General features: G+C 55.9%; 1 long non-coding RNA gene across 1 annotated transcript; it reads right to left on the bottom strand.

The window, feature by feature from the left end:
• Window positions 1-1951: 1951 nt before the first annotated feature.
• Window positions 1952-9876, bottom strand: LOC309564745. The gene is made up of 3 exons (XR_014225764.1): window positions 9770-9876; window positions 4149-4374; window positions 1952-1973 (listed from the first exon to the last, which is right to left on the bottom strand). It is a non-coding gene; the product is annotated as an uncharacterized lncRNA (long non-coding RNA).
• Between the last annotated feature and the right edge of the window lie 9 nt (window positions 9877-9885).

Below are 9885 nucleotides of genomic sequence, written 5' to 3'. Positions count from 1 at the left end.
CCTGTAGGTTCCCCCTGGTTACCAGCACCCCACCATAATGTAAAGACAAGTCCTTGATTCTCCTTGGCTCACACTCCAATAATCAATATAGGGGTATTTGGCTGTTTTTTGGTTTATTGTAAATTGAGGATAGGAAAAGGAAATAGTGGGATACTCCAATTTTAACTATTTACAGTGATCGAGAACTCCTATCTTCTCTGCTTTGCCATAGATCTGTAATAGCCAGGCTGTTGATACATCCTGCCACTTTGGATGAATGTGGATTAAGCCTCTTATCCTTAAGATGACTTGGTGAACAACTAGTTATCTTCAGGACACTCTCCCTAGTCTCCTCTCTCTCTCTTCTTCAGCTTACACCCATCCACTGACTGTCCTACTAGCAGGGGTGGCCCCCCTCAGGTCAGGCCCCTTGATACGAGTCCCTGTATTTATGATACTGTAGTCCCAGGGTCTCCAGTATTTCCCCTTTCAGTCAGCTCTCCTGGACCTCTGGGTTCAGCTCCTCTCCACCACTCCTCTGGCCCTCAGGACAACCTCATGCGACTGCATGGCACCTCTACAGAGGGGGAGGCAGTTGCCCCTTTCCCCCTGGGACTCTGTTCTCCAGCCCAAGCCCCCAAGCACATGTGCTCCTGCCTTTTATACAGTATCCCAGAATGCACCGAGGCGACTTGCCCTCTGTCAATCCCCAGGACTGTATCAAAAACCTATGCACCTATTCATCAGGTTTCCTCCCACTGTCCAGCATGCCTCCCTTTTGGACCAGCGTGAAACACTCTTCAGACAGAATGAATCGCATACTGAGCACAATGAGCAGACCTCACTAACACATCCTGCTCTCTGGTAGGCAGAAAGCAATATAGATTTACCTGCAGCTCCTCTGGTAAGCAGACAGAGCTGAAAACTATACTCTCTGACTAGCACCTACCTAGGAGGGTGCTACATTTATTTATTTTTTTCGTTAGGGTAAGAGATTTGAGTTAGGCCTCTTTCACCCGGCCACTCCGTTTTTTTACTCCACTCCGGCACTCTTTTTTTTTTTTGCACGGACACAGATGACACTTGTGTCATCCGGTCCGTTTGTCCGCATATCATCCCATCCGTTTGTGGATGATATATGGACATAATGCATGTGTATGGGGATTGAGGATGTCAGCGGACGACACTGCTGACATCCGATTTTGCATCCGTTCTGTTTTTTAAACAGAAGAAAAATAGGGTTCTGTACAGTTCCAAAAAACAGAACAGAACTGAAAGGATGCAAATCGGATGTCAGCGGATGGTCATCCACTGACATCCGCAATCCCATTGACATGCATTATGTCTGTATATCAATAAAATAATATTGCTGCGCTAAGTGAGTAAAAAAATAAACAATATTGCTTGAATTTATGTGACAAATAATATTGTGATAGTCATAAATCAATATGAATCAAACAAACTTAATAAATGTCCCAGTAAATATGCAGTGACTTAAATAATATATGTGACAAAAAGTCCCAATACACAGTGCAATCTCAGTGATACATGAATAAACAAATCTTCATCTGTGCAAAATGTGCTGCATGCTTCAATCCCAGTGCTCCAGTGACAGATAGTGAGATTAGAAGCTCACCTCAAATGGAGACTCAAATGAGTCAAGACAGGCACATAAAGCAGTATCCACAATCGCCTGGTGATCACCTCTGCCTTCACCTCCAGCCAATCTCTCAAGTTTCAGTGATGAAGTAGATGAAAAACAAATAAAGGAGATCTAGTGCTCTCTGTGTTGATTAAGGGGCTATTTATTGATAAATATAAGTATTCCACTTACATAGACAGGCACTTCAGCCGTGCCAGCTCACAAACGGTAGCGGCTAGTTCCTGCCCAGTAGAAGGACCCTGGTGATGTCACAGACCATGTGACTGTTTGGTCACATGGTACAGAGAAGTACAGGAAGTGGACGGAAATCATCACATCCCATGTGTCTGCTCTGCAGGGAAGGTCTATTCCCGGGTTTTTTTCTGCTTCTTCTGCAATCTCTGCCATCTCTGCCAAGGAGGGGGGGATGTCTGTATATAGGGGGGGAGATGTCTGTATATAGGGGGGGAGATGTCTGTATATGGGGGGAGATGTCTGTATATGGGGGGGAGATGTCTGTATATGGGGGGGAGATGTCTGTATATGGGGGGGAGATGTCTGTATATGGGGGGGAGATGTCTGTATATGGGGGGAGATGTCTGTATATGGGGGGAGATGTCTGTATATGGGGGGAGATGTCTGTATATGGGGGGAGGATGTCTGTATATGGGGGGAGGATGTCTGTATATGGGGGGAGATGTCTGTATATGGGGGGAGATGTCTGTATATGGGGGGAGATGTCTGTATATGGGGGGGAGATGTCTGTATATGGGGGGGAGATGTCTGTATATGGGGGGGGAGATGTCTGTATATGGGGGGGAGATGTCTGTATATGGGGGGAGATGTCTGTATATGGGGGAAGATGTCTGTATATGGGGGGAGATGTCTGTATATGGGGGGGAGATGTCTGTATATGGGGGGGAGATGTCTGTATATGGGGGGGGGGGAGATGTCTGTATATGGGGGGGAGATGTCTGTATATGGGGGGGAGATGTCTGTATATGGGGGGAGATGTCTGTATATGGGGGAAGATGTCTGTATATGGGGGGAGATGTCTGTATATGGGGGGGAGATGTCTGTATATGGGGGGGAGATGTCTGTATATGGGGGGGGGGAGATGTCTGCATATGGGGGGGGAGATGTCTGTATATGGGGGGGGGAGATGTCTGTATATGGGGGAGAGATGCCTGTATATGGGGGGAGATGCCTGTATATGGGGGGAGATGTCTGTAGCTGTATATGGGGGGGGGGATGTCTGTAGCTGTATATGGGGGGGGGATGTCTGTAGCTGTATATGGGGGGGATGTCTGTAGCTGTATATGGGGGGGGGATGTCTGTATGGGGAGGGGTGTCCCTCGCTGTGTATGGGGAGGGGTGTCCCTCGCTGTGTATGGGGAGGGGTGTCCCTCGCTGTGTATGGGGAGGGGTGTCCCTCGCTGTGTATGGGGAGGGGTGTCCCTCGCTGTGTGTGGGGGGGTGTCCCTCGCTGTGTGTGGGGGGGTGTCCCTCGCTGTGTGTGGGGGGGGTGTCCCTCGCTGTGTGTGGGGGGGGTGTCCCTCGCTGTGTATGGGGGGGGGGGTGTCCCCCGCTGTGTATGGGGGGGGGATGTCCCTCGCTGTGTATGGGGGGGATGTCCCTCGCTGTGTATGGGGGGGGGATGTCCCTCGCTGTGTATGGGGGGGGGGATGTCCCTCGCTGTGTATGGGGGGGGATGTCCCTCGCTGTGTATGGGGGGGATGTCCCTCGCTGTGTATGGGGGGGATGTCCCTCGCTGTGTATGGGGGGGGGGGTGTCCCTCGCTGTGTATGGGGGGGGGTGTCCCTCGCTGTGTATGGGGGGGGTGTCCCTCGCTGTGTATGGGGGGGTGTCCCTCGCTGTGTATGGGGGGGGGATGTCCCTCGCTGTGTATGGGGGGGGGATGTCCCTCGCTGTGTATGGGGGGGGGATGTCCCTCGCTGTGTATGGGGGGGATGTCCCTCGCTGTGTATGGGGGGGATGTCCCTCGCTGTGTATGGGGGGGGGATGTCCCTCGCTGTGTATGGGGGGGGGGGGATGTCCCTCGCTGTGTATGGGGGGGGATGTCCCTCGCTGTGTATGGGGGGGGGAGATGTCCCTCGCTGTGTATGGGGGGGGGGAGATGTCCCTCGCTGTGTATGGGGGGGGGGGGATGTCCCTCGCTGTGTATGGGGGGGGATGTCTCTTGGGGGGTGTCTCTGTGTGTCTCTCTCTCTGTGGCTGTCTGTGTGTAATATATATATATATCAGTGTTGATTCATCCTGTTTTTGTATTGTTTACTTCCTCTTATTTATATCGGTGTTGATTGGTGGACTGACTGTATGGGAAGGAAACAATTGAAGGATTGGAATTAAGACTTCTTTTGGAGGGGGGTTATTGGGTTGAGCTTCGGTGTCATGTAAATGTGTAGCAATAACCAGATTGGAGCAAGGGGCTATTTGGCTGAAGGGGGGGGGGGGATTTGAAGGGTTTAAAATTGGTCACAAACTGGTTTTGGGCAGAAAAACTAACTTTGTCCTTTTTGCAGAACTGCAGTGAAGCTGAGAAGATTGAAGGATGGCGGCCAGAAACGGGAAGATTCCAAAGAGATCCCTGGATGGGTGAAAGTGTGGAAGAATGGTGGTCAGAAGAAGGGAGGGAAGAAGACGACAGCTGAGAGATCGGGAAATCCTCTCCTACCTCCCTTCCTCTCACTCCTCTCTATCCTCCTCTGCGTCAGTTCTGGCTCAGTCCCATGCTCCTCCTGGGTCGGTTCTGGCTCAGTCCCATGCTCCTCCTGGGTCTGTTCTGGCTCAGTCCCATGCTCCTCCTGGGTCTGTTCTGGCTCAGTCCCCTGCTCCTCCTGGGTCTGTTCTGGCTCAGTCCCCTGCTCCTCCTGGGTCTGTTCTGGCTCAGTCCCCTGCTCCTCCTGGGTCTGTTCTGGCTCAGTCCCCTGCTCCTCCTGGGTCTGTTCTGGCTCAGTCCCCTGCTCCTCCTGGGTCTGTTCTGGCTCAGTCCCCTGCTCCTCCTGGGTCTGTTCTGGCTCAGTCCCCTGCTCCTCCTGGGTCTGTTCTGGCTCAGTCCCCTGCTCCTCCTGGGTCTGTTCTGGCTCAGTCCCCTGCTCCTCCTGGGTCTGTTCTGGCTCAGTCCCCTGCTCCTCCTGGGTCTGTTCTGGCTCAGTCCCCTGCTCCTCCTGGGTCTGTTCTGGCTCAGTCCCATGCTCCTCCTGGGTCTGTTCTGGCTCAGTCCCATGCTCCTCCTGGGTCTGTTCTGGCTCAGTCCCATGCTCCTCCTGGGTCTGTTCTGGCTCAGTCCCATGCTCCTCCTGGGTCTGTTCTGGCTCAGTCCCATGCTCCTCCTGGGTCTGTTCTGGCTCAGTCCCATGCTCCTCCTGGGTCTGTTCTGGCTCAGTCCCATGCTCCTCCTGGGTCTGTTCTGGCTCAGTCCCATGCTCCTCCTGGGTCTGTTCTGGCTCAGTCCCACGCTCTTCTGGCTCAGTCCCACGCTCTTCTGGCTCAGTCCCACGCTCTTCTGGCTCAGTCCCACGCTCTTCTGGCTCAGTCCCACGCTCTTCTGGCTCAGTCCCACGCTCTTCTGGCTCAGTCCCACGCTCTTCTGGCTCAGTCCCACGCTCTTCTGGCTCAGTCCCACGCTCCTCCTGGGTCGGTTCTGGCTCAGTCCCATGCTCCTCCTGGGTCGGTTCTGGCTCAGTCCCATGCTCCTCCTGGGTCGGTTCTGGCTCAGTCCCATGCTCCTCCTGGGTCGGTTCTGGCTCAGTCCCATGCTCCTCCTGGGTCGGTTCTGGCTCAGTCCCATGCTCCTCCTGGGTCGGTTCTGGCTCAGTCCCATGCTCCTCCTGGGTCGGTTCTGGCTCAGTCCCATGCTCCTTCTGGCTCAGTCCCATGCTCCTTCTGGCTCAGTCCCATGCTCCTTCTGGCTCAGTCCCATGCTCCTTCTGGCTCAGTCCCATGCTCTTCTGGCTCAGTCCCTGGGTCTGTTCTGGCTCAGTCCCATGCTCCTCCTGGGTCGGTTCTGGCTCAGTCCCATGCTCTTCCTGGGTCTGTTCTGGCTCAGTCCCATGCTCCTCCTGGGTCTGTTCTGGCTCAGTCCCATGCTCCTCCTGGGTCTGTTCTGGCTCAGTCCCATGCTCCTCCTGGGTCTGTTCTGGCTCAGTCCCGGTCTGTTCTGGCTCAGTCCCACGCTCTTCTGGCTCAGTCCCACGCTCTTCTGGCTCAGTCCCACGCTCTTCTGGCTCAGTCCCACGCTCTTCTGGCTCAGTCCCACGCGGTTCTGGCTCAGTCCCATGCTCCTCCTGGGTCGGTTCTGGCTCAGTCCCATGCTCCTCCTGGGTCGGTTCTGGCTCAGTCCCATGCTCCTCCTGGGTCGGTTCTGGCTCAGTCCCATGCTCCTCCTGGGTCGGTTCTGGCTCAGTCCCATGCTCCTCCTGGGTCGGTTCTGGCTCAGTCCCATGCTCCTCCTGGGTCGGTTCTGGCTCAGTCCCATGCTCCTCCTGGGTCGGTTCTGGCTCAGTCCCATGCTCCTCCTGGGTCGGTTCTGGCTCAGTCCCATGCTCCTCCTGGGTCGGTTCTGGCTCAGTCCCATGCTCCTCCTGGGTCGGTTCTGACTCAGTCCCATGCTCCTCTGGGTCGGTTCTGGCTCAGTCCCATGCTCCTTCTGGCTCAGTCCCATGCTCTTCTGGCTCAGTCCCTGGGTCTGTTCTGGCTCAGTCCCATGCTCCTCCTGGGTCGGTTCTGGCTCAGTCCCATGCTCTTCCTGGGTCGGTTCTGGCTCAGTCCCATGCTCTTCCTGGGTCGGTTCTGGCTCAGTCCCATGCTCCTCCTGGGTCGGTTCTGGCTCAGTCCCATGCTCTTCCTGGGTCGGTTCTGGCTCAGTCCCATGCTCTTCCTGGGTCGGTTCTGGCTCAGTCCCATGCTCTTCCTGGGTCGGTTCTGGCTCAGTCCCATGCTCCTCCTGGGTCGGTTCTGGCTCAGTCCCATGCTCCTCCTGGGTCGGTTCTGGCTCAGTCCCATGCTCCTCCTGGGTCGGTTCTGGCTCAGTCCCATGCTCCTCCTGGGTCGGTTCTGGCTCAGTCCCATGCTCCTCCTGGGTCGGTTCTGGCTCAGTCCCATGCTCCTCCTGGGTCGGTTCTGGCTCAGTCCCATGCTCCTCCTGGGTCGGTTCTGGCTCAGTCCCATGCTCCTCCTGGGTCGGTTCTGGCTCAGTCCCATGCTCCTCCTGGGTTGGTTCTGGCTCAGTCCCATGTGCCTCTGGGTCGGTTCTGGCTCAGTCCCATGCTCCTCTGTATATCCTTTACGTCACAGTGCTATTTCCCCCTGGGGCTGGTGCTATTTATGCTCATCCTGTAGTATTGATGGGGGGTGGGATGTAGAGGTTGGCGGGGGTGAGGGGTGGGATATAGAGGTTGGTGGGGGGTGGGATATAGAGGTTGGTGGGGGGTGAGGGGTGGGATATAGAGGTTGGTGGGGGGTGAGGAGTGGGATATAGAGGTTGGTTGGGGGTGGGGGGTGGGATATAGAGGTTGGTGAGGGGTGGGATATAGAGGTTGGTGGGGGGGGTGAGGAGTGGGATATAGAGGTTGGTGGGGGGTGGGATATAGAGGTTGGTGAGGGGGGGGATATAGAGGTCGGTGAGGGGGGGGGATATAGAGGTTGGTGAGGGGGGGGATATAGAGGTTGGTGAGGGGGGGGATATAGAGGTTGGTGAGGGGTGGGATATAGAGTTGGGTGAGGGGTGGGATATAGAGGTTGGTGGGGGGGTGAGGGGTGGGATATAGAGGTTGGTGAGGGGTGGGATATAGAGGTTGGTGGGGGTGAGGGGTGGGATATAGAGGTTGGTGGGGGGTGAGGGGTGGGATATAGAGGTTGGTGAGGGGTGGGATATAGAGGTTGGTGGGGGGTGAGGGGTGGGATATAGAGGTTGGTGGGGGGTGAGGGGTGGGATATAGAGGTTGGTGGGGGTGAGGGGTGGGATATAGAGGTTGGTGGGGGGTGAGAGATGGGATATAGAGGTTGGTGGGGGGTGAGGGGTGGGATATAGAGGTTGGTGGGGGGTGAGGGGTGGGATATAGAGGTTGGTGGGGGGTGAGGGGTGGGATATAGAGGTTGGTGAGGGGTGGGATATAGAGGTTGGTGAGGGGTGAGGGGTGGGATATAGAGGTTGGTGAGGGGTGGGATATAGAGGTTGGTGGGGGGTGAGGGGTGGGATATAGAGGTTGGTGAGGGGTGGGATATAGAGGTTGGTGGGGGGTGAGGGGTGGGATATAGAGGTTGGTGGGGGGTGAGGGGTGGGATATAGAGGTTGGTGGGGGTTGAGGGGTGGGATATAGAGGTTGGTGGGGGGTGAGGGGTGGGATATAGAGGTGGGTGAGGGGTGGGGATATAGGGGTTGGTGGGGGGTGAGGGGTGGGGGATATAGAGGTTGGTGGGGGTGAGGGGTGGGATATAGAGGTTGGTGGGGGTTGAGGGGTGGGATATAGAGGTGGGTGAGGGGTGGGATATAGAGGTTGGTTGGGGGTGAGGGGTGGGATATAGAGGTTGGTGAGGGGTGGGATATAGAGGTTGGTGGGGGGTGAGGGGGTGGGATATAGAGGTGGGTGAGGGGGGGATATAGAGCTTGGTGAGGGGTGGGATATAGAGGTGGGTGAGGGGGGGGATATAGAGGTGGTGAGGGGTGGGATATAGAGGTTGGTTGGGGGTGAGGGGTGGGATATAGAGGGTGGGGGGTGAGGGGTGGGATATAGAGGTGGGTGAGGGGGGGATATAGAGGTTGGTTGGGGGTGAGGGGTGGGATATAGAGGTTGGTGAGGGGTGGGATATAGAGGTGGGTGAGGGGTGGGATATAGAGGTTGGTGGGAAATAGAGGTGGGTGAGGGGTGGGATATAGAGGTTGGTTGGGGGTGAGGGGTGGGATGTAGAGGTTGGTGAGGGGTGGGATATAGAGGTTGGTTGGGGGTGAGGGGTGGGATATAGAGGTTGGTTGGGGGTGAGGGGTGGGATATAGAGGTTGGTGGGGGGTGAGGGGTGGGATATAGAGGTTGTGAGGGGTGGGGATATAGAGGTTGGTGGGCGGTGAGGGGTGGGATATAGAGGTTGGTGGGGGTTGAGGGGTGGGATATAGAGGTTGGTGGGGGGTGAGGGGTGGGATATAGATGTTGGTGGGATATAGAGGTGGGTGAGGGGTGGGATATAGAGGTTGGTTGGGGGTGAGGGGTGGGATATAGAGGTTGGTGAGGGGTGGGATATAGAGGTTGGTGGGATATAGAGGTGGGTGAGGGGTGGGATATAGAGGTGGGATATAGAGGTTGGTTGGGGGTGAGGGGTGGGATATAGAGGTTGGTGAGGGGTGGGATATAGAGGTTGGTGGGGGGTGAGGGGTGGGATATAGAGGTTGGTGAGGGGTGGGATATAGAGGTTGGTGGGGGGTGAGGGGTGGGATATAGAGGTTGGTGGGGGGTGAGGGGTGGGATATAGAGGTTGGTTGGGGTTGAGGGGTGGGATATAGAGGTTGGTTGGGGTTGAGGGGTGGGATATAGAGGTTGGTGGGGTTGAGGGGTGGGATATAGAGGTTGGTGGGGTTGAGGGGTGGGATATAGAGGTTGGTGGGGGGTGAGGGGTGGGATATAGAGGTTGGTGGGGGGTGAGGGGTGGATATAGAGGTGGGTTGGTGGGGGAGAGGGGTGGGATATAGAGGTTGGTGGGGGGTGAAGGGGGGATATAGAGGTTGGTGGGGGTGTGGGGGTGGGATATAGAGGTTGGTGGGGGGTGAGGGGGGGGATATAGATGTTGGTGAGGGGTGGGATATAGAGGTTGGTGGGGGTGAGGGGTGGGATATAGAGGTTGGTGGGGGTGTGAGGTGGTATAGAGGTTGGTGGGGGTGAGGGGTGGGATATAGATGTTGGTGAGGGGTGGGATATAGAGGTTGGTGAGGGGGGGGATATAGAGGGTTGGTGAGGGGGGGGATATAGAGGTTGGTGAGGGGGGGGATATAGAGGTTGGTGAGGGGTGGGATATAGAGGTTGGTGAGGGGGAGGATATAGATGTTGGTGGGCCAGGTTGGGACTATGTTGGTGCACCTGTTTGTTGAGAAGTGATCACTCAGTCATTTGATGGAGCGATCACGTGGTAAAGGGCTACTGTCATTGGCCCTTTACCATAACCGGCAGGAAGGGCGATTCTGGGAGGATATCCCTGTACGCCCTCCCAGAATAAGCGGACAGCATTGTAGCCATCATTGGGCTATGCCCCGTTCG

The sequence above is a fragment of the Pelophylax lessonae genome, assembly GCF_965119305.1.
Source record: "Pelophylax lessonae genome assembly, chromosome: 1".
In the NCBI taxonomy this organism is placed as follows: domain Eukaryota; kingdom Metazoa; phylum Chordata; class Amphibia; order Anura; family Ranidae; genus Pelophylax; species Pelophylax lessonae.
The sequence above is the reverse complement of the archived record's forward strand: the minus strand, read 5'-3'. Positions and strand labels throughout refer to the sequence as shown.